This window comes from Erpetoichthys calabaricus, chromosome 3 (genome assembly GCF_900747795.2).
Source record: "Erpetoichthys calabaricus chromosome 3, fErpCal1.3, whole genome shotgun sequence".
Lineage (NCBI taxonomy): Eukaryota > Metazoa > Chordata > Cladistia > Polypteriformes > Polypteridae > Erpetoichthys > Erpetoichthys calabaricus.
In genome coordinates this window covers 248,874,632-248,900,648 of record NC_041396.2, presented here as the reverse complement: position 1 = coordinate 248,900,648, position 26,017 = coordinate 248,874,632, and the positions used below count along the sequence as shown (strand labels likewise).

The 26,017-nt window shown below is 42.0% G+C and overlaps 1 protein-coding gene across 3 annotated transcripts in view; it reads left to right on the top strand.

Annotated features, from left to right (window-relative positions):
- The first annotated feature begins 10,681 nt into the window (after positions 1–10,681).
- Positions 10,682–26,017, top strand: part of ache (acetylcholinesterase) — a 50,700-nt gene continuing 35,364 nt past the window's right edge. Inside the window, exon 1 of one of the 3 annotated variants that reach the window (XM_051924148.1) lies at positions 10,682–10,840. The gene's annotated coding sequence lies outside the window, so the exon portion shown is untranslated. Of the gene's footprint in view, positions 10,902–11,184; positions 11,345–26,017 lie in introns of those variants that run through there. The other 2 variants (XM_028798003.2, XM_028798004.2) reach the window with 2 other exon arrangements.

Here is a 26,017-nt window from a genome sequence, read left to right as displayed (position 1 = left end):
TAAATAAAAGAGAAATGAATAGACAGTAATAAATAAATGAATAAATAATCCATCCATCCATCCATTTTCCAACCCGCTGAATCCGAACACAGGGTCACGGGGGTCTGCTGGAGCCAATCCCAGCCAACACAGGGCAGGAACCAATCCTGGGCAGGGTGCCAACCCACCGCAGGACGCACACAAACACCAAGCACACACTAGGGCCAATTTAGAATCGCCAATCCGCCTAACCTGCATGTCTTTGGACTGTGGGAGGAAACCGGAGCGCCCGGAGGAAACCCATGCAGACATGGGGAGAACATGCAAACTCCACGCAGGGAGGGCCCGGGAAGCGAACCCGGGTCCCCAGGTCTCCCAACTGTGAGGCAGCAGCACTACCCACCGCGCCACCGTGAATAAATAATGACAACAACTAATAATAACAACAGTATTAACAATCCATCCATCCATCCATTTTCCAACCCGCTGAATCCGGACACAGGGTCACGGGGGTCTGCTGGAGCCAATCCCAGCCAACACAGGGCACAAGGCAGGGAACCAATCCTGGGCAGGGTGCCAACCCACCGCAGGACACACACAAACACACCCACACACCAAGCACACACTAGGGCCAATTTAGAATCGCCAATCCACCTAACCAGCATGTCTTTGGACTGTGGGAGGAAACCGGAGCGCCCGGAGGAAACCCACGCAGACACAGGGAGAACATGCAAACTCCACGCAGGGTGGACCCGGGAAGCGAACCCGGGTCTCCTAACTGCGAGGCAGCAGCGCTACCACTGCGCATAATTTTTTTTTTAACTTTGTTAAATGGTGCGACTCAAATCACCTACAACTGAACACCAGTAAAACCAAGGAGCTGGTGGTTGATTTTAGGAGGACCAGGCCCCTAATGGACTCCGTGATCATCAGAGGTGACTGTGTGCAGATGGTGCAGACCTATAAATACCTGGGAATACAGCTGGATGATAAATTGGACTGGACTGCCAATACTGATGCTCTGTGCAAGAGAGGACAGAGCCGACTATACTTCCTTAGAAGGCTGGCGTCCTTCAACATCTGCAATAAGATGCTGCAGATGTTCTATCAGACGGTTGTGGCAAGCGCCCTCTTCTATATGGTGGTGTGCTGGGGAGGCAGCATAAAGAAGAGGGACACCTCACGCCTGGACAAACTGGTGAGGAAGGCAGGCTCTATTGTAGGCATGGAGCTGGACAGTTTGACATCTGTGGCAGAGCGACGGGCGCTCAGCAGGCTCCTATCAATTATGGAGAATCCACTGCATCCACTAAACAGTGTCATCTCCAGACAGAGGAGCAGCTTCAGTGACAGACTGCTGTCACTGTCCTGTTCCACTGACAGACTGAGGAGATCGTTCCTCCCCCACACTATGTGACTCTTCAATTCCACCCGGGGGGTAAACGTTAACATTATACAAAGTTATTGTCTATTATACCTGCATTTTTATCACTCTTTAATTTAATATTGTTTTTCATCAGTATGCTGCTGCTGGAGTACATGAATTTCCCCTTGGGATTAATAAAGTCTATCTATCTATCTATCTATCTATCTATCTATCTATCTATCTATCTATCTATCTATCTATCTATCTATCTATCTATCTATCTATCTATCTATCTATCTATCTATCTAGACTACCTGGTGCTAATCTGAGGAGAGGTTGGCAGCACAGAACTCAAAGTCTGGACAGCCAAAGGGTAGAAGCAGTTTACCTGGTTTGAATGGTATGGAAGTGGGACAAACAGATTGAATGCGGGGTGGGAGTATTCCTCCACAATGCTATAGATGTTGAGAAAGCAACACTTTACAATTATGTCTTTAATGCAGGGCAGAGAGGTCCCAATAACCTTTTCTGCTGTGTGTACTATCCATTGTATGACCTTGCAGTCAGAGTCACTTTAAACTATTGTGATTTGAAAGTATGACACTTAAGCAACCTCAAAATATCAATGGTGTCATTATGTGCTTTATTATTATTCTTGAAGAAGCTACCCTTTTCAGAGTTCTAATTCAGACTTATATCTTCACTGTTTATGAATTATAAGGTACTAGTCAAAGTACCCGACATTGTATAATTATAGAATGGATTAAGGAAAGAAAGCAAGGGTTTATGTGTTTTTTAAATGGTGACCCTGTTATTGCTAGCAAATATCACCACAGCCTCTCCATCGATGATTCTGCCCTCACAAATCGAGAATTTGTTCTTTTGGGGTCCGATTGGATTCCAGAATTGTGGTACCACCTTTCTGGTTTGGAACCATGAACACTATCATGTCTGAGTCACCCTCTTAGTTCCAGGTGGACAGTTTGTAGTGCTTAAATTTTGAACAAAACCCAACAAAGCAGGACTTAAACATGACCCTTGACTTCTCCTCTGTATTTCTCTGTACTTCCACTCTTGATCAACCTCACCCAAGTTCTTCTTCTCCTTTCAAAAGTTTCTGTTAGGGGTTACCACAGCAGATCATCTTTTTCCATATCTTCCTGTCCTCTGCATCATCCTCTGTTACACCCACCACCTGTATATCTTCTCTCACCACATCCATAAACCTCCTCTTAGACCTTCCTCTTTTCGTCTTACCTGGCAGCTCCATCCTTTTCCCAATATACCTAAGCATCTCTCCTTTGCACATGTCCAAATCAACACAATCTTTCCTCTCTGATTTTGTCTGCAAACTGTCCAACCTGAGTTGACCTTCTAATGTACTTATTTCTAATCCTGTCCATCCTCATCACACCAAATTTAAATCTTAACATCTTTAGCTCTCCCACCTTCAGTGCTGTCTCCCATTTTTCGGTCAATGCCACCTTCTCCAAGCCATATAACATAGCTGGTCTCAATACCATCCTTTAGACCTTCTCTTTCACTCTTACTGATACCCATCTGCCACAAATCACTCCTGACACTCTTCTCCATCCACTCCTTGCTACCTGCACTCTCTTCTTCACCTCTCTCCCACAGTCTCTTTTACTCCAGGTATTTAAACTCATCCACCTTCTCCAGCTCTACTCCCTGCATCTGTACCACTCCTCTGACCCCCCCCCTCCCATTTACAAACATGTGGTCTGTCTCTTTCCTACTGACCTTCATTCCTCTCCTCTCTAGAGCATATCTTCACCTCTTCAGGATCTCCTCAACCCTTTCCCTCCTCTCGCTATAGATCACAATGTCATCAGCAAACATCATAGTCCATGGGAACTCCTGTCTAATCTCACCGCTCAACATGTCCATCATCATTGCAAATAAGAAGGGGCTCAGAGCCAATCCCTCATGTAATCCCTCCTCCACCTTGAATGCATCAGTCACTCCTACAACAGGCCTCACCACTGTCACACTTCCCTCATACATATCCTTTACAACACTAACATACTTATCTGCCACGCCTGACTTCCTCATACAATACATACAACTCCTCTCGAGGAACCTTGTCATATGCTTTTCAGGTCCACAAAGACTCAATGCAACTCCTTCTGGCTTTCTCTATACTTCTCCATCAACACCCTTAGAGCAAACATTGCATCTGTGGTGATCTTTCATGGCATGAAACCATACTGCTGCTCATTAATCATCACCGCCTTTCTTAACCTAGCTTCCAATACTCTTTCCCATAACTTCATAGTGTGGCTCATCAATTGTATCACTCTGTAGTTACTACTGCTCTGCACATCCCCTTTATTCTTAAAAATCGGTACCAGTTCACTTCTTCTCCACACCTAAGGCATTCTCCCACTTTCCAAGATTGCATTAAACAACCTGCTTCAAAATTCCACTGCCATCTCTCCTAAACACTTTCATGCTTCCACAGGTATGTTATCTGGACCAGCAGCCTTTCCATTCTTCATCCTCCTCATAGCTGTCCTTACTTCCTCCTTGCTAATCCGTTGCACTTCCTGAATTACTATCTCCACATCATCCAACCGTCTCTCTTTCTCATTCTGTTCCTTCATCAGCCTATCAAAGTACTCTTTCTATCTGCTCAACACACTCTCCTTGCTTGTGAGTATGTTTTCATCTTTATCCTTTATCACCCTAACCGGGTGCACATCTTTGCCAGCTCGGTCCATCTGTCTAGCCAGTCAGTACAGGTCCTTTTCTCACTCTTCAGTGTCCAACCTCTTGTATAGCTCATCATATGCCTTTTCTTTTGCATTCCGTGCCTCTCTCTTCACCTTACAGCTTATCTCCTTTTACTCCTGTCTGCTTTCTGCATCTCTCCGACTATCCCACTTCTTTTTCACCAACCTCTTTCTCTGTATACTCTCGTGTACTTGCCCATTCCACCACCAGGTTCCCTTTTCCTCCTTCCTCTGTCCAGATGTCACACCAAGCACCCTTCTTGCTGTCACCCTTACTCCTTCTGCTGTAGTTGCCAGTCTGTCTGGTAACTTTTCACTGCCACCCAGTGCCTGTCTTACCTCCTGTATTATTGTGATATTTCCCTCTACTAACCCTTTACATGTTTTCTTCAGATATAAGTGTACTCATCAGGTTCGTTACCGGGTTGGTCTACTGTCACACCTTAAGATTAACATACACATACGCTTTCCCTAGTACTCTAAGAGACTTATCATAGATATGAACAACATAAGATGTCTTAGATATTGTAAGGTATCTAAATTCTTTTGGGACTACCCCCAATGGTACGACACGCTGAAGAGTGCCCCAAAGCACAATAGTTGCATCAGTAGAAGACAGCTTATCCATTGCCAGGGCAACCGCAGAATCCCAGCGCTGCAGCGGCTCGCCACGAAAGCAAATCCGAGCCTACTGCAGTCGTGCTATAAATGTCGTCGTCGATGGGTGATGCAAGGAACATTACAAATGCAGGGAACAGTATTACTTGGCCACTAACCTGGCCATGACCCTGACTGATTGCTGTGTCTGTTTATAGGAGAGTGGTAGATTCCACTACAATAAATAACCATGCTGTTCCTGTTTCAGGCTAAATAAAGCTGGTTCTGCTAAAATACTTTCTTTCTTTCTTCTTTCTTTCACTCAGCCTCGTGTTTTGAGGTGCAAGACAGGGACTCACACTCCACAATATATCTTACACCTAAATATTACTTTTGGTTTCCTGGAATATATTCAAACATACAAAGGCTCACCATCCTTGGCTATAGGCCATTTATCAAACAATGAATGTCTTTCTTTAATGCACTGTTCATTATTGGACAAAGCTTTTCATCCTCAGCTCGATAAACTTTGCAGTTTTGATCATATGGCACTCCCTCCCTTCTCCAGGTGCAGTAAAAATACTTCAATCATTCCAGATATGAAGACAAAGTATAGAAAGTTAAAAGCCGAAGTATTTATAAAAGAACAATAATACCAGTAGAGAAAAGCACTAAAGAAAATGTGGATAGCAATGTCTGGAGATATATATATATATATATATATATATATATATATATATATATATATATATATATATATATATATATATATATATATTGCTAAATCAATGCTGGGATAGTCATCTTTGACATCTTTAACTTTTCGTAAGCGTTTCCTTAAGACTATATATATTGTGAAATAAGGCGCTATATAGGTGCCTGATCCGGCACAGATTCACACTGAGGCACGTGTAAAAGCACAAAGACTTTTTATTTTTCGTCACCTGTGGGGCACGTCTTCTCTGTGAACCCCACAGGCAATACACAGTCCCAAAGCACTTCAAATAAAGCACAACCAAACCAATCCTTCCTCTGGCACTACCACTCCTCCCAGGCAACCTCGTCCTCTTCCTCCCGATTCTGGCTCCTGAGTGGTGAATGCTGGCTCTTTTTATAGTCCACCCGGAAGTGCTCCAGGTGCTTCATCACCTGTTGCTAATTGCACAGCGGGGCTGTAGAGGTGTCCAGGTTGGCTCCTGGATCCATGCAGCACCCCCTGGCGGCCACCCCAGATCCCCACAGGGTTGTGGAGAACTCCATCTCCCATGGAGCCCTGCAGGAAACTGAGGCACCATCGTCACCCAAGGAGGCTGCCACCAAGCATCCCTGGGGAGGTACTGAGGAGCCCATGGCTGCTCCCCGGAACATATGCAGCAGAGGCGTCCCGGCCGGGCATGGGACCCAGCCGCCCGTTACAATATATATGACTGTTCCATGTTGCATTGATTTAGTAGTAGATATTCATGGAATGCTTTAGCTGACGATCAGATAAAAACGGTCGCACGTTGCTAACGACCTGCTCTGACATCGCTCTCGCCCTCTTCTAATGTTGCTGCTCTGTAGTCTTGTTGTTTAGTCCATCATATTTATTTTTAAATTCCACAGAGGTTTTTCAGCATGTGATTGTTACATGCATCTGATTGGCTGGCTATCAGTATGATGGATGAATTTGCTCAAACTCTTTAATCTGTTTGAGTACATCCGTTTTCCAAACAATAAAGTTTCTGATGCTGATGCTTTAAGAGCCTTCCTTTCCCAAGCTGTAAAATGGTTTGGCAATTTCTAGCCTGACAGCAACTCCTACTGTTTGCAGGTTGTAAAGTAATCTGATACAGCATGAAGCATCGGCATGCCTTCCCTTCCCAAGCTGTAAACCAATTTAGTCCTAGGTGCAACAGATGTTACTGTGTTTAATTACTAGTACAGTTCAGGAAAACAGGATGCATTGATGTTAATACTGTCCATGCAAGTGTTCTGTATTTAAATTCATCTCATTTGGCTTGAGCAAAATAAAATGTATAGATACAAATTTGCAGATTTTGCACACCAGAGCACCTTCTTCCTGAAGTCAACCTTGCAGTCTTCCTTTTTCATCTTCCACCATTTGATCCTTGGCTTTGCCCTCACTTTCCTCCTCTTCTTGATTTCCAACATCATCCTACAGACCACCATCCTATGCTGCCTAACTACGCTTACCCCTGCCACCACTTTGCAGTCTACAATCTCCATTAGACTGACTCTCCTGCATAGGATATAACCTGAGTGCATCTTCCTCCACTCTTGTATGTCACCCTATGCTCCTCCCTCTTCTTAAAATATGCATTCACCACAGCAATGCCCATCTTTTTTTGCAAAATCCACTATCATCTGACTTTCTGCATTCCTGTCCTTGACACCATACCTACCCATCACCTCCTCATCTCCTCTGTTCCCTTAACCAACATGTTCATTGAAATCTGCTCCAATCACCACTCTCTCTCCCTTGGGTACACTCTCCACACCTTCATCCAACTCATTCTAGAAATCTTCTTTCTCATCCATCGCACACCCAACTTGGGTAACATATGCACTAACAACATTCATCATCACACCTTCAATTTCCAGCACATTCATCATCACACCTTCAATTTCCAGCTTCATAATCATTACTCTGTCTGACACTCTTTTCACCTCCAAAACACTCTTGACATACTGTTCCTTCAAAATAACCCCTACTCCATTTTCCTTCCATCCACACCATAATAGAACAATTTGAACTCACCTCTGATCCACCTGGCCTTACTCCCCTTCCATTTAGTCTCTTACACGCATAATATATCAACCTTCCTTGTGTCCATCATATCAGCTAACTCTCTCCCCTTACCAGTCATACTGCCAACATTCAAAGTTCCTACCCTCACTTCCACCCTCTTCACCTTCCTCCTCTCCTCCTGCCTCTGGACACGCCTTTGCTCTCTTCTTTCTGATTCTTTGGCTAACAGTAACCCCCTTTCTGCTGACTAACAGTACTGGTGGTAGCCATTGTTAATCCAGGTTTCAACTGATCCGGTATGGAAATCTGTATTGTTGTCCACATATTGATCTGGCAAAAGTTTACACCAGATACCCTTCCTGACGTAACCCTACTCATCTATTTGGGCTTGGGGCCAGCACAAAGAAACACACTGGTTATGCATCCCCTGTGGCTAGGTTTCGGTCAACCTCACGCAACACCCCTCTGCAAAAGTGCATGATGCTCCTTTTTAAACTACAGTAGATATAAACAGCATGTGGCATTGCCCGGGTAAGTAATGTAAGAAGCGCCAGTCATCTGCTAGTCTGGCTTCAGTCTGTTTAGATGTTTCACTTTGAAACTGTTTCACTTCGCTCTGAGCCAGCAGGTGGCATTGATGTACAAACTAAAGCACACAGGAAAAATCCCACTGGGACCCCCAGCATCATAATTTTGGGTTCCAAAGTAGTCTAACTTATCCATGTGGTCCTGGAGCGTGACTATGCAAAATTTGGGTTGGACCAGTCAAAGGATTTGGAATTGCATAGGACAGTGTTTCACAACTTTTTTTCTATGGTGGCACAATTTTTTTAAACTAAAAACATCCCAAGGTACACCACTATTCAACCAACCACGAGCTCATTATGTCTCATACACATCCTCAACTGCCCAAAGGGGCAAGGCTGCTGGAGAAGCCAGTAAAAAAGCAGCTCCCAGATCAGTGTTCGCAGACACAGCACATAGTGAACACTTTGGGTGCATCTCTCGGCTTCTTCGTCCCTTTACCCACCCCTCTCTGCCACAGAGGCAACTTGTATTCTTACCATCCACCAGCCCTGTGAGGCTCACTGGCGACCACACACCCAGGCAGATGGACTCTACCAGCCAGGAGACCCATTTGAAGTGCTCTAAGTGCTGCATCTGAAACATAACGATCATGGAGCTGCTTTTATGACAGCTTCTCCAGGAATTCAGAAAGGTCTCGCCCACATGCGTACCTTGACCCTCTCAGGTTCAGAACCAGGTGTGCTACAGTATTATTTCCACAGCACATCTGAGTAGTTGTCATGGTGTACCACTGTGCCATTGCCCACTGGTTGAGAAACACTTGTATAGGGAGAATACAAACAGACATTATACTTTAGATATATAGCTTTTTACTAAGGGGGTCTGACTGACTTATTCAAATTTTCAGTTTTATAATTTGTAACTTTTTTTTGTCCAGAGCCTTCCAAAATGAATTGTTGTGATTCTTTACATCCCTGTGATTGTCATTACTACCCTCTGGTTTTAAGATGGGTATCACTTTGCACCACTGAAGTACTTGTAGGATGACATTTTAGAGCATTATGAACCGTTAGACCTTCCTGTGTGTTTGTGTGTGATGTTTTAGACCTATGAAAGTTTTTGGATCATTAATTCTAAGGAAATACTTCTTGATACTCTGGTGAGGGTAACATGGCAATTTACATTGATCTCATTGTACTCGCCTCCTCCTGATTGCAAGTTTCAGTTTGACAGTTCAGAGGGGTGTTACTTTGACTGATCAACCTTTATTTAGCAGTAACTGCTACCTAACATTATTTTCTTACATAATAAAACAATGCTAATAAGAAACAAGATCACATTTTAAAATGAAATTCAACTGTCCAACCATGATTAGTCCACTTTTCTAGTGCAGGGGTCTCTATATTTGTGGCATCCGATGCAAGGCAAGAACCAACCTGAGACTGAAAGTCAGCTCATTAATGAACATGAAGCCAATTTCAAGTAACCTTACATGCATATCTTTAAGATGCAGGAATTCCTGGAGTAATTCAGACCCAAGGGAAATAGCAAGACTCCAGAATGAGCTTTCATATCTCAAGGGAGCAAATTAGAGTATAAAATGATTACCAGAATATGTGTTCATTAGAAGCTAAGGGAGCACAACACGGTTGGTCCGCAAGGACTGTTTTAAAATTGAATGCAGGCTGCAGGTGTCATATACAAAAGATGAGGTGAATTTCTAGGCAACAGCTGGATGTTGTGATAGATCAGTTACATGGGCAGAACTATGGGGAAAGTCCCACAGAACTGGCGCTGCTTGTAGAAACCAGTGCAAGGCAAGAACCAACGTCAAATTGAAAGCCAGCTCACCACTGAAGACAGGGCCAAAGTAAAGTCACCTTTGAACATCAGAAATTTGACAAACGAGAGGAGACCATTCAGTCCTTCAAGCTCATTTGTTTAGCTAATACATTCAATGTGCATCTTTAGGGATGCCAGAATTCCTGGGGTAGTTCAGACCCATGGGAAATACCGGCAGTGTAACTCTGAAATGAGGTCACTCATGTCAAGGGAGCAAATTAAGAGTATAAAATGATTTACCTGCATGTGTATGCAGTAGGAGACGCTTAGGAGGTACAAAAGGACTGGTCCACATGGACTCAAGTTTAAAATTGAATACAGGCAACAGATTTAATTTACAGATAACAAAGAGGTTATCAAGGCGAGACAGCTGGACGTTGGGATAGTTAAATCGCATAGGCAGAACTGAGGAGAGAGTCCCCAGACCTGGCGCGGTTTGCATTAAATAATTTTCAGTAGTAGATTTATGCCTTCATCCTTCTTGTTTCGTGAAAGGAGTACAGTATACGTTGTTCCATTGTGATTTTAACGGGCATACTTTGTGTTGCAAATCTTTCTTAAACTGTACCCTCTGAAGGGTGGTTCATGCTTTGCGGCAAAGTGCATTTGGCTGGGCGATGGTCATCTGCCTGTAGCTTGGATGTTGAGCCGCGGGAGTAGAGGCAGATCGATGCGCTTATCCCTGGACCTCACGACATTAATTCCTCTTGCAGAGCTGATCTCAGCATCGTGCTGACAATCTCTAATGGGGGGTGGAGGTCATAGATGTGCAGTTTCGGAGTTGCACCCCCCACTGCGCGCACGCAGCCAGCAGCTGAACCACTGGTGTGGGGAGGGGGCGAGGGTGAGGGGTATGGGAATCGTGATCTCGCGAGAGCTCGTCCGGCCTTTAATTGTAGGGGGTTATTATAGGAGCCGATAAGCAGCTAGCACTTCCACAGATGAGCAGACAGATCACTGGGGAGCCGGAGAGAAGACGCCAGACGAAGGAAAACAGCCAACAACCCAGCGAGACATACATAGGTGCCGGAGAGAAGACGCCAGACGAGGAAAAACAGCCAACAACCTAGTGAGACACATATAGGTGAGGCGCTTAACAGTAGCAAGGGGATCCCCGATTTTCACAGGCGCCTTGCGATCTTTCGTCACCTTTGATCTTAGTTTCTCAGGAGTAACTTTTTATTTTTTTTTGCTTGCTTTGCGGGGCGCATATTCTGAGCGTGAGGCAGCAGGGACTGGGCGATCTCGTACTAGAGGTGGGTTTGCGCAGAAAGGTGAGCGTGTGCGGTGGTGAGGGGCGTGGTGCCCGCCTGTGTTTTTACCTCGCGGAAGGGGAGGTGCCCTGCCTTGACAGCCATCTGCTTCGTTTCACTTTCACACGCAGGTGCACAGCACACCGCCGGGGCCACTTAGCGACGCGTCTGCCTCCTGCCGCCGATTTCGGGGGTCCACATTGCTGGTGCAAAGAGGGAAAGAAAACGCGTCAGCGAATCCTAGTGTCGTCAAGCTGCTTTAGTCAGTTTAAAGGTATGACCTGCAAAGCTTTATGTTGCAAAGGATATTGTTTGCTCAAAACGGTTGCTCTTCTCGCCGCAGATAACGACATGCCGCGCGATTAGTGAGTTTCTAAATCTTTTTTGATCTGAAGATTTCATTTTCTCTTACAGTCGGTATACGTGGACGTCCGTCACTGATATATGTTAGTTTTTAGATGTATATTTGTATCTTTTCCTCTGCCTGATACCTCATCCCATTTTTGTAATTGTCTTTTAAGACTTTTTCGGGCACAAATTTAATCTCCGAACAATGGCTGAAAATCAAAGGGTGCCACCAACGTGTGGTAGCTTGGGTCTGGCATTAGGATACCCACTTCTGAATAACCTGTACATGGACGTGCCCCTGGGTTTAAGCGTCGTGTTTAGCTCCTATTGCAGAGGTTGACAGCTAAGTACTGGCATTAGGGTGTTACCTGGGCCATGGCATAATGGTTATGTTTTACAGCTTGCATAGATTCCCAATCCTCCCGTGAGTTTTAGGGATGGGGCTGTAACTGGGATTCAGTTGTCTGGCTTGCTTGAGTTCAAACACATGGTTTGGTTTGGTTTGGTTCTGGCATTGTGAACCTGTCTGCGAGCTCATCCTGAATGTCCATTCAGCTGATGAATGACATGTCTTGTTTTCAGTTGAAAAATTGCACTATGAACACCCTGCCTCCCTGGTAGAGAATTAGCAATAGCATTATTAGCTCCCTACGAATGTAGGGAAGATTTTGTCTGGTGCATTACTCAAAAGCAAATCAAAATAGAAACAGATTGACATTCTTCAATTACCACTAAGTATCCAGTCTACTTATATTTATCAAGCAGGCAGATTATTTTGAGGAGTCAGGAAAGAATGGCAGTATGTATTTAGCTTTTCAGATTCCCCAGAGGCCCCTGTTTATAGTTGAGAGCTAACTTATGTTTTGGCTTTTGGGTTCCCAACAGCTCCCCCAGGGCTCCCTTATCTGAGTTCAAATGTCTCATTTTTGCCAGTATCCAGCCTGGCCCAAGTCTTGTAGAGAACTGTAGCCTTTATGAAGCCTTTGCTCACTTTTCTGTGCAGAAAATGACTTTGAGAGGGAAAGAAAATATTATTGCAATGAAAGCTACACGTTCCGACCATTCTGATCATGGTCTGTCTGTGTGTTGTGCAGCTCTCTGGACTATGCCATTAAATGTGTGCTTTCGGCCCTTCATGGCCAGGGTCTGTAAAGAACGCCGTGAATGAATTAGTGCCTCATTCTAAGGTGTCTATGGTCAAGTACTGTGAGCTGAAGACAAAGCCAAGTGGATAGAATTTATCCAAGCTCCATTTTCAGAACCTTACATACAAGAGCTTGGCAGGAGCTTAACAAGATGGTAACACAGTTTGCAGGGCTTAGTAGTGACCAGTCACATGCACTATTTGTTTTTGTTCAGTTTCTGTCAGTATGTTTAGTAACTGACACTCCAGTCCTCCTGTTATATCTTAAAGATATGCACATTAATTCAAGTAGCCACTGTAAACTTGCATCTGTGTAACCGAGTTTGGGTGTGTGTGCTCTGCCCAATGCCGCTGTGATGGATTCCAGCCCTGCAAACATGAAGTGAATCAAGTGGGTTTGAAAACTGAATGGTGAATTTATTGTACACAAGCAAATATTGGGCTCAAGTATATCTTTTTGTTATAGATTTTGCAAAAAAAAAATATAGATTTTTAATCTAATTATCATGCAATCCCTCATTTTGTTTGCTTTCTGATGGTGTTTGTTCTGAAAGAGGGTGGATGAAATGGAATTATTTGATTTCTGTGCTATGTGTGAAAATATGTATTTGGTGGTGTTATTGTTCACGTGGTAGCTTAACTTTGGATATGATCAATGTGCTATCATAATCCACAGCTAATTTTCATTTTTTGGGGGTAATGGCAGTCCATTTGTTCCCAGGTGCATTCCTCATATTAAGCACAAGAGTATCTTAGCAGAAAAACTGCTATCTAGTTTCATAACGGGTCCTTAGAGGTACATAGATGAGGAATGTATCGTGCAAATTCACAAAGACCCTCTCTTTGAAATGAAGATGGGAATGGCTGTAGAGATTTTCTGTATTGAGGGTGTCAGACTCGTCTTCTGGAGGGCTTCAGTGGCTGCAGTTTTTCATGCCGACCATTTTCTTAATTAGAAGGGAATTGTAGTTGTAACTTATTTCACTGTATGGCCCAATGTCTTTCTGATGTTTCTAATATTGTGGATTTTATTTTTCTAGATCGCCATAAACTTTTTATGACCTAACACTGATTAGCTAGTCCTTTTATTTTTATTTTTGCTCACTTTTGTACTGAAATGTTTTTTTAAAATTGATTGCACATATATTAAAAATTGAGCAGTTTAATTGGTTACTGTGTGGTGTCCATATTTGGAATATTATTACATATAAATAAAAATTAATTTTTGTCAATTCATTTACTAGTAAATATTTATTTAATTAGCAAACTCAGGGTTTGACTGTTAATGAGTAAAATATGCAGTTATGGGTTGTGAATCTTTCAGGGAAATAAAGTATAAAATGTTACATTTGGGTGCACCATGTAAACTGTCTGAAATGAAAACTGCTCTCCTGGTCTGTATCAAATCTGCATCACTGCTCACGAAAAGCAGGAACTGAAAACATTTGGTAACTATATAATCCTGCAATTTACCAAAATATATCTAAAATCGAACATCCTGTATGTCTGTCCGCTTTTCACGAGAGAAGTACTTAACACTAGAAATACCCCCCACCTTAAATCCCTTTGCACCTCTCCGTCAGCGTTTTTTGTCTTCTAAATGTGTCGATAAGCAGCAAGCAGCTTGCTATACCACCCTCTCACCACCTCAGAATGGGCAAGGCTGATGGCCAAATATCAAACACTTTCACAAAGGTGCAAGTACAATACGACAGCTTCCATGGTGCTGTGGTTAGAACTCCCGACTTATAATCCCGAGGTCATGAGTTTGAAACCTCCTCCCGGGCAAATTTACCGTTTATAGTAATGAGCTGCTTATTGTTAATAAAATAAACATTTGATTTGTGTCTGTAACAGCCAGTGTACATTTTTACATTTTCTAAAAATTAACATATTTTTTTTTTACTTTTATTCTCCCAGTCACGATCATGATACAACACACCCCCCCCCCCCCCACCCCGCACCCCTGCCTCAGATCTGACACGGTTACTTTTTATCTGAAACTGGGAATAACTGTAGATGTGAGTGGTGTTTTGAGACAATGGAACTGGAAATTCTCTGATCTGGAGAGATAAAAGCTGACACACAAACGCTGGTGAATCTGCCTTTTTTGTATCTCACCATCACTTGAATTTTTTTTTATTCAGTTTTATTGAGTGTTCCTTCTCATGCTTAATTAGTATTAGTAAGCGTGAGCTTATCCAGTGCGAGCAGAAGCACATGGGTGGCTGGTTGCTTGCGCTATAACATGCTTGACTTGGCGGCGATTAACGCACATGTACTGTGCAAGGCATACACGGGGGCTACTGAGAAAAGAATTGTGTTCATGGATCACTTTGCAGAGGAGCTTCATTATCGCTTCTTACAAGAAAAGGCGATGAATAAAGCAAAAAAGGATGCAACATCGACAAGCTTCTGTTCCAAGACCGCCGCTTCCCCAGCACCTTCAGTGTAATAGTAACCACAGCACAGAGAGAAGTGTGCAAATTGCAACAGGTACACATGTTGTAAACTTAGAAAGGATGGTTCTTGGGTTTATGTGAACTGTTGAATCTGATGATTGCCTATATCGTGGAACTGACCTCTCTGTACTATTCTTTCCTCTGCATGTCCTGGAGTACAAAAGAAACTCCCCAATGCACCCAAAAGTGGACACTGGCAAGATCGAAAAAAAAAAAGCGCGGTCACTGATTACAAGCACAAGAAGGCATGCAAATGAATATGAATAATATGAATAATGTTGCATCAGTGCCACAATGTTTTCCGAAAAGTACTATACAGGTCATAAAATGAGTTATTCCAAGTATCATATATGCCTATGTCTCTGTTTTTTTGTCAGTCCGGCTTTGACATCATGGACCATAAAGTGCATACTAATTCAGCATAAGCAGGAACACTCATTAAAACTGAATATAAAAAAAAATTCAAGTGATGGTAAGATACGAAGAAGGCAGATTCACCAGCGTTTGTGTGTCAGCTTTTATCCCTCCAGATCAGAGAATTTCCAGTTCCATTGTCTCAAAACACCACTCACATCTACAGTTATTCCCAGTTTCAGATAAAAAGTAACCACGTCAGATCTGTGGCGGGTTGGGGGTATGTTGTATCGTGATTGTGACTGAGAGAATAAAAGTGGGAAAAAAAACAGTAACTTTTACAAGTACTATAAATTTACACCAGCTGTTACAGACACACATCAAATGTATGTTTTATTGTATAATATATTAACAATAAGCAGCTCATTACTCTAAATGGTAAATTTGCCACTGAGCTGGTTTCGAACTCGGGATTATAAGTCGGCAGTTCTAACCACAGCACCACGGAAATTGTTGTTTTGTACTTGCAACTTTTGTGAAAGTGTTTATTTGATATTTGGCCATCAGCCTTCACACATTCTACAGTTCATGTCTACATTTGTTATTTATTACTAAAACATGAAAAACGTTTCTGTTTCAACTCTGGGTTGCTCACTCCCAGATAATCAATCAAGGCAGGAACTGGGAGAACTTCTTGCCTGTTCTGAGGCGGTGGGGGGATGGTATAGCAGGCTGCTTGCTGCTTGGGCTTATTGACACATTTAGAAGACAAAAGACGCTGATGGAGAGGTGCGAAGGGATTTAAAGTGGGCCGGATTTACGAGTTTTTTCTTTGGCTCTGGTAATTCTAGTGTTAATGGATTTAGAACTGGTTTTTCTCTATAATTTGCTTGAACATTCCGGTTGCTTTTGCAACTTCTGTTATCACGCTTAGTATTATAGTTTGGTTGGGAGAGACAGGCTGCGGGCCGAAGGGAGGGGGAGGTGGGACCTCAGGAGTAGGAAGATGGGCGGAGCCATCCTCACTCATGTGCCAGCCTTCGTTCAAGTCACTCTGCCTCTCACCACGTATTGCTTCCACTTAGCTAGCGATACCTGTTTTTTCAGCACACATTATCATCTAGAGATTGTAGAAGAGTAACGTTTAACATTTTTCAGAGAGAGATCACAACTATATAAATGTAATGAATTATTATTATTATTATTATGTGTTTTAGAGGGTACCTGTTCATTGGCAGAGATATCTTGGCCATGTGCTCTTCTCCCCACGATGGGGACACTCTCCCATCAGAGCTGAGCACGATCAGATACAGTGGCAACATTTGACATGGGAGCATACCTACCTTCCACTTGGCCGGAGATGCCTTGCCAACTTTTTACATTTCACAGCTATATTCTTGCCCCTGACAGCAAAACCAAAAATATTGTATATCAAGAGGCCCTTGGATATGAAAGCTATCAATATAAATTCTTATCAATACAAATTGCTTTTTTTTTATTTTTTATTGATTTTTAAAATTTGTCCTTTTTTACTACTACGCGGGGAATAGCTAGTTTACAGTATAAATTAATCAGTTGCTGAATCAGATTTTTTGCTGATTTATTTTCTTTCCTTCTCACAAACAACTGCATTAACTTGTATTTGCCTTTTGAGAGCCATGATTTATTTTTTTAGTCTGTTAGGTTTGATCCAGAACACTTTGTGAGTTTCCTATAAAGAAGCGAGTTTCTGATAAGCAGATGCCAGTATGGATTGTGGAGTTTTTATTTGTACTGGTTGTTTCCCACCGAAGAAGGCCCTGAATACATTTTTATGCTCACATTTTTTAATCCGAGGTCATTTAGAGCTAGTGGCTATCCAGACAGCTTCAGGCTCAAGGGAGGTATCAGCTCTGGACATGGTGCCAGTCCATTGTGGACATGCTTAGTTAGTGAGAGTATGGCATCTTCTTGTTTAACACCATGGTCATGAACTTTCAATTTACCTTTCGCTATTTTGGTTACTAGTTAGTAAATCATAAAAAAACTTCTATTATTGTGCATGTTTTTATGAAGTAGTCATAGTAAAGAAGCCACTGAGGTGCTGACTTTCTTATATATGTTGATGCTGTTTGTTGAAGTGATTTAAATTCATCTCCTCTCAGATGGTTTACAACAGTAAGGGTGTCCCTGCATAATCATGTGATCAGAGAGGTGCACTGAGGTTGCAGTGTGGGCCAATCACATTGCATCACATCACTCTTGGTTTCTTATGCTGTGTTCCATTTACCTCAGAAGTCTGATGCTGGGGCTGGGAATGACATCACACCTGAGTTGATCATGATCCAGTAAAGCATTCAGAAAACCATCCAGATGTGCTTGCTCCATAAGACTAAGTAGCAATTGATAACAATACATTACACGGGATTTTATGTATCCAAACATTGTAGCAACATGTCCACAAATAGAAGTTGGACAGTACTCTGTATACGATGGATTTAATGAGACACAAATCAACAGAATTTCTAATAAACAGTATAATACTGCAGCTTTCACTAAAGGTGGCGGTGTATCTCGCCATTTTGGATTGACATCATCATCTCAGACTTGACACACCAGCCCCAAGTTTTTTGAGTTGGAAATCTGACTTAACCCTTTGCAGTCGTACTTAATTTTCAACGTCACGCTACATTAGTCGTAATTAATTATTGAAAAAACGCCAATAATTACAGCAGTTATTTTTTTCAAGCACGTAGGAATAACACAGGCCACTTTTCTCGACCAGGCGACTGTGCAAATCGGTCAGAAACTTGCAGGGCCACCAGCGGTGGCCTGACGACCTAAAGCGCACTTTTTACTAAGGCCAGTTTTCTGGCCTAACGACCGCAAAGGGTTAAGGGAGTGTTCCAGTTGAAAATTCTGACTACCCAGTTCTGTAAGGCAGAATTAGAATAGTGCACCAGAAACTACCCTAGTAGTCTGATGGCCAGTCCATCCCTGAGAGACATATGTACTGCTAGTGTCAATTTAGCCCTGACATTTGTGATGTGTATATTTACCATAAGAAACAGCAAAAACAGACTTTATATTTCTGTAATCAGAGGTGTAGAATCCACTACATCTTCGCACTCCATCTTTTATTGTCCACCCAGAAAGGTGGTGAATATACAACATAGCATTGTGCTCCACTTTAACTGTATATCCTCCTCCATGTTACATAAGCACAGGTGAGATGGTTGGCAGGTGCAACAGCAGAATGTAGTTGACCAGTAGCTTCAGCCCCCACATGGTTGATGTTGATGGCAGGCATAGGGTCTGTAATGTTCAAGATGATGTAATGATTAGATCCCTGTTTTTGAATGAGAAGGAAATTGTGTATCTAAGCAATCCATCATCTGAATCCACTTGGTACATTACAGTGTCTCGGGCAGCTTATCCCAATAGCATCCGCATCATGATAAGAACCAAATGTGTGGCAGAATGTCAATCAGTTGTAGAGCACTGCATCCACATGCTGTCATGCTTGGCTTAACCTTATAAACACATGTTTGGGATGTGGGTGAACAACTAGAATACCCAGGAAAAGCCCACGTAGACTCTGGGTGAATATTCAAACTCCATACCAACACTAGCTGGAGCTGTGAGGCCTCAGTGCTCACCATTGTACCACCATGTCGTTCTGGAGTGGACACCGTTCAAACAGTTGTTTTAAATTTTGTAGCACCTTTTATGGGAACAGTGTGCTGGCACAGAATTACAAATCTCTTTACAATTAAAGCTCAGTCAGGCAAAGTGTTCAGGGGTGAGCCAGTGGCTAAACGTGAACCTGCAAATTTTGTGGCATGGTTTCTTTAAAGGAAGCTTTTCCGGCTTACAGAATAAGTGCTTCATCTTGTTTAAAGTGCATGTAATGTCCCAGGCTTTTTACAAGGCCAGTGTTGCTTTTAAATAAATTGCACAGTAATAACAGCACCAGCATCATAAATTTAATTATTTCCAGCTGGATTTTACATAAACGTCCTTGCTCAGGAGACATAGCCTTTGATGTTTGTAATTCCTGGTAGATGCAAATTGATTTATTGGTGGTGCTCAGACTGTAGAGTAGATCTACACACAGCTCCATATAAGAGAGCAGTACCACCTTCTCTGATAAACAAATTGAAACTATTGCTTATTTATTGCTCTGTTTTTATGTAGCTGAACTCTCTTTAGCCTTTGGAACTTTGCACTTAAATGGTACGGCTAATTTCGCACTGGTTGTGGGAGTTTGAAAGAAGAAGTGAACTTGGGCGTCTTATCATCGACTGATACAGTGGCTTTGGCTTTAATCATGCAGTGAAATGGAAGTATTCAGGTTTGCGCCACTTAGCGGATCTCACAATGTATGGTTTATCTTCAATAATGAGGGTACAAGGACAATAGGACTGTATAGCATGCCAGTCAGTTGCTTTGATTAAGATAACATAACTGTCGTGGTGCAGGAGAACTTTATAAGTATTAATACAGTGCTGGCCAGCCCAACTAATGCATTCTTGTATGTGGCTAATTAAATATACTTTCCAAAATATTTTCCCATCATTCCCCTTCATTCCAGTTCAAAGGTGGCAGTAGGGTTTCAATCCTTTCATTTTAATGTTGCTATTACAAGTCTCATCCGTTTGCTTTAGTATTGATATAAGAGTATGAGGTTTGACATACAAGAAGAGACCATTTAGTCTGTTTAGCTTCTATGGCTGGTGAATAGCTAAAGGCTGTGCCACATTAGATGACTTCTCAAGTGATTTTATTTACTTATTTATTTAGTTGTTGCTATCATTTAAAATATTTTTTCCAGTCAGTGTCAGTCTGCCTCATGCTTCTGTGAATCCAGTTGCATAATGTGACATCCGTGGAGACTCACTCCAAGTAGGCTATGACTCGTCCCAACTTTAGTTGTAATGGTGGGCTCTATGTGCATGAAAGCTGACAAACAATGACCGCCCATCCAGAAGTACAATGTATATAATGCACAGACGGGGAAAGAGGAATGATGATGTTTTGGACCTCACAAACAGAAGAGAGGCTTGTTGGTCTGTCATCTCATATTTTATGTACCACATGTGGCCAGGTGCAGGAGTGACAGGTCATGCAAAAATAAAAGTTGGGATGTCAACCGGGTCGTCCCGTTTAATTAGCAAAAAAGTCCAACAAAAGAAATGCCTCTTGCCATTATGTTGCCAGTCCTTCAGCAAAATATGAACAGATTTCGGCTCTCAGCCACGGAATTAAGGGTCATTCACAGGAGCTCCGTCTGGCGGGTGATTCTGATCATAAAAGACCCCTCCTTCCCGGCTGCTGGGTTTCCTTTAGCAGATGAACTGGAATTGGGGAGCTTGGGCTAAATGCCCTTACCGGGTGGTTTCTCAGTGAGAATGAGAAGTGAATGTTAGCAACAACACCTTCTCTTGTCCTGGCGGGTTACTACATATGTTGATTGAGCCCGTGAGGAGATTTTTCAATGCAAATATATGACACAAGATAGAATGGAAAAAGGGGCTGAGATTGTGTCTAAATTGTACCTGTTAACCATTTGTACAGAAATGTCTCCAGCAGGCAACATGTTTTTGGATGTCACAAAAATGGGCAAGTATGACTGTGCTGGAAGGTTGGCATACAGTTGCTAAATTTGACATGGCTGGAAATCTATATACAGTGATCCCTCGCTATATCGCGCTTTGCCTTTCGCGGCTTCACTCTATCGCGGATTTTATATGTAAGCATATTTAAATATATATCGCAGATTTTTTGCTGGTTCGCGGATTTCTGAGGACAATGGGTCTTTTAATTTCTGGTACATGCTTCCTCAGTTGGTTTGCCCAGTTGATTTCATATAAGGGACGCTATTGGCAGATGGCTGAGAAGCTACCCAACGTACTTTTCTCTCTCTCTTGCGCTGACTTTCTCTGATCCTGACGTAGGGGGTGTCAGCAGGGGGGCTGTTCGCACACCTAGGGGATACGGATGCTCGTCTAAAAATGCTGAAAGATTATCTTCACGTTGCTATCTTCTGTGCAGCTGCTTCCTGAAGCGACATGCTGCACGGTGCTTCGCATACTTAAAAGCTCGAAGGGCACGTATTGATTTTTGACTGTTTGTTTTTCTCTGGCTCTCTCTCTCTCTCTCCCTGCTCCTGACGGAGGGGGAGTGAGCTGCCGCCTTCAACAGCTTTGTACCGGCGGTGCTTCGCATACTTAAAAGCCAAACAGCCCTATTGATTTGTTTGCTTTCCTCTGTCTTTCTGACAGACTCTGCTCCTGACGCGCACTCCTTTGAAGAGGAAGATATGTTTGCATTCTTTTAATTGTGAGACAGAACTGTCATCTCTGTCTTGTCATGGAGCACAGTTTAAACTTTTGAAAAAGAGACAAATGTTTGTTTGCAGTGTTTGAATAACGTTCCTGTCTCTCTACAACCTCCTGTGTTTCTGCGCAAATCTGTGACCCAAGCATGACAATATAAAAATAACCATATAAACATATGGTTTCTACTTCGTGGATTTTCTTATTTCGCGGGTGGCTCTGGAACGCAACCCCCGCGATGGAGGAGGGATTACGAGGTGAAACACAAAAATAACTGGACCCTACGTGGGGCTTTCCTAGAAAACTGTCTGGAGGTCGGCTGGACGGGAATCATAGAACTATATATCCCCTCCTACATACCCTCTCAAACCGCCAACTGGTTAGGTATATCCTGTGAACAGCCTAGTCAGTATTTGCACAACAATCGCTACACGAGTTGCCACGATAATGTTGGGTGAAAAAATCGAACAGCAATTCAACATCAAATTTCTCATGAATTTTCTCTTTTTTTCATGAAGCAGTTTTTGACTGACAAAAATATTCCTGTCCTCGATCATCCTCCCTATTCGCCAGTTTTAGCTTCCTGTGATTTTTACTTATTCCCAAAAATCAAAGTGACCTGATGGGAACACATATTTCTTCAATGGATGAAGCGAAGACAAAAATGGCAAGCCTGTTGACGAGCCTCAAGCAAGAAAACTTACAGTACTGTTTCAATCAATGGAAGATACGTATGTAGCGGTGTAGTGATCGGGAGGGGGAGTATATAGAAGTTGACAATGTTTAGAATGCTGTAATACATCAATAAATATTTTGTTTTTTTACCAATCCGGTTATTTTTGTGTCTCACCTCATGTGTGTATGTGTGTGTGTGTGTGTGTGTGTATATATATATATATATATATATATATATATATGTATGTATATATATATATATATATATGTATATATATATATATATATGTGTGTATATATATATGTGTGTATATATATATAATATGTTATTTTTTTCCCTCATTCTTTTTAGTTCATAGTTCAGTTAATTTTCAGATTTGGCTTTAGGGAATCAATATCCTTGTGAATTTCCCCTTGGGATTAATAAAGTATCTATCTATCTATCTATCTATCTATCTATCTATCTATCTATCTATCTATCTATCTATCTATCTATCTATCTATCTATCTATCTACAGTTAGGTCCATAAATATTTGGACAGAGACAACTTTTTTCTAATTTTGGTTCTGTACATTACCACAATGAATTTTAAATGAAACAACTCACATGCAGTTGAAGTGCAGACTTTCAGCTTTAATTCAGTGGGGTGAACAAAACGATTGCATAAAAATGTGAGGCAACTAAAGCATTTTTTAACACAATCCCTTCATTTCAGGGGTTCAAAAGTAATTGAACAATTGACTCAAAGGCTATTTCATCGGCAGGTGTGGGCAAGTCCATCATTATGTCATTATAAATTAAGCAGATAAAAGGCCTGGAGTTGATTTGAGGTGTGGTGCTTGCATGTGGAAGATTTTGCTGTGAACAGACAACATGCGGTCAAAGGAGCTCTCCATGCAGGTGAAAGAAGCCATCCTTAAGCTGCGAAAACAGAAAAAACTCATCCGAGAAATTGCTACAATATTACGAGTGGCAAAATCTACAGTTTGGTACTTCCTGAGAAAGAAAGCAAGCACTGGTGAACTCAGCAACGCAGAAAGACCTGGACGTCCACGGAAGACAACAGTGGTGGATGATCGCAGAATCATTTCCATGGTGAAGAGAAACCCTTTCACAACAGCCAACCAAGTGAACAACACTCTCCAGGGAGTAGGTGAATCGATATCCAAGTCTACCATAAAGAGAAGACTGCATGAAAGTAAATACAGAGGGTGCACTGCAAGGTGCAAGCCACTCATAAGCCTCAAGAATAGAAAGGCTAGATTGGACTTTGCTAAAGAACATCTAAAAAAGCCAGCACAGTTTTGGAAAAAAAATTCTTTGGACAGATGAAACCAAGATCAACCTCTACCAGAATGATGGCAAGAAAAAAGTATGGAGAAGGCGTGGAACAGCTCATTATCCAAAGCATACCACATCATCTGTAAAACACGGTGGAGGCAGTGTGATGGCTTGGGCGTGCATGGCTGCCAGTGGCACTGGGACACTAGTGTTTATTGATGATGTGACACAGGACAGAAGCAGCCGAATGAATTCTGAGGTGTTCAGAGACATACTGTCTGCTCAAATCCAGCTAAATGCAATCAAATTGATTGGGCGCCGTTTCATGATACAGATGGACAATGACACAAAACATACAGCCAAAGCAACCCAGGAGTTTATTAAATCAAAGAAGTGGAAAATTCTTGAATGGCCAAGTCAGTCACCTGATCTTAACCCAATTGAGCATGCATTTCACTTGTTGAAGACTAAACTTCAGACAGAGAGACCCACAAACAAACAGCAACTGAAAGCCGCTGCAGTAAAGGCCTGGCAGAGCATTAAAAAGGAGGAAACCCAGCATCTGGTGATGTCCAGGAGTTCAAGACTTCAGGCTGTCATTGCCAGCAAAGGGTTTTCATCCAAGTATTAGAAATGAACATTTTATTTCCAGTTATTTAATTTGTCCAATTATTTTTGAGCCCCTGAAATGAAGGGATTGTGTTAAAAAATGCTTTAGTTGCCTCACATTTTTATGCAATCGTTTTGTTCACCCCACTGAATTAAAGCTGAAAGTCTGCACTTCAACTGCATGTGAGTTGTTTCATTTAAAATTCATTGTGGTAATGTACAGAACCAAAATTAGAAAAAAGTTGTCTCTGTCCAAATATTTATGGACCTAACTGTATCTATCTGTCTGTCTGTCTGTCTATATCCTCAATTGAGAGGTAGCATTAAGGGTTTTTATTTGGGTTACTTTTGGAGTCCAAACCCTTTAGTCTGGTGGTCTTGCTGTTTACTGTCAGTAGTGCAAGTAAGGGTCCTATGCAGTCCCTTCAGAACACATTTCATATTAGGGGATGACTTGATATTTTGTGGTCTTCTCCTGGCAAATAAAACATTTTTTTTTAGCTTACATGTAATTTTTTTTGTTCTTGAAGACTTCTATACATTCATGCCACAACTGGTATTATAGGAACCTTGTTAGCAAGGATCGATCGATCGATCGATCGATCTGTACTAGTGGTTCTGTCCCTCCAGCTGTAAGGCCAAAAGTCACCAGTAGGTGATGCTGTAATTGTGTCCAATTATTATTAATAGTATTAAAGTTTTCCTGTATAAAGGTGTCATTTTAGATTATATCCTTTGCCAGAAGGGGAGCTGACTGTGGGAGTTAGTCTTCACCTTTAGAACATAAACAATCTAATAAACAAGAGGAAACCATTCAGTCCAGCCTTTTTTATTAGCCAGTGAGTACATTTTCTCAGCATCTCATCCAGATACTTAGAGGTTGTTAAGGTTTCTGTTTCAAGTACATTATTTGATTGTTTGTTCCAGACTGTGTGAAAAAAGTGCTTCCTGGCTTCAGTCTTGAATAAACTTTGCTTTAATTTCCACTGGTGTCCTTGATTTTGTGATTCTTTATTAAATAAAAAAATAATTCCAATTATTTCTTTACAAAGGTATTTTAATTATATAGTCATTAATTATCACATATAAGCATAGGCCTAAATTACTCTACTTTTCCAGATATTTCACTTGTAGCTTTCAGTTACGTAATCTTAGTCGGAAGTTTGCTCCCGTAAAGTTGCTTGCCTAATGTGACATACCCAGCGACTGAGACCACCAGGTCTGTAACTCACTACAATAAATTCAAACCAGTTTGATTTTTGTCTTTAGTTAAAGGGACGGGCTGTGTGTGCAGGAGGACTGACAGCCGATGAACGCGTATCTAGAAGTACAATGTATAGAATGCAGTGACAAGGACTAAGGAATGCACATGTGATTTGAGCCTTGCATATAGAAGAGAGGCTCTTCTGTCTGATGTCTTATTTGTTACATATTAAAACAGAATGGAAAAAGGAAAAAAATGACTACGACTGCAGGCAGAACTTGCCCAGCATACAATGCCAGATCCAGCAGGTAGAATGGGTTGCCATGGACCTCATAAACAAACGAGAGGCTCATCTGTCTGAAGTCTAATTTTTTACATACTAAGACGGAACAGAAAAACTGCGATTGCTTCTAAACTCACTGTACCTTTAACCCCTTTGTATAGCGATGTCTCTGTCATGTAGCACACTATTAGCTGTCACATAAACGGGCGAGCAGGACTGTGCTAGAAGATCAGAGCATAGACTGTAAATGTGAGCTGTGATTTTCATTG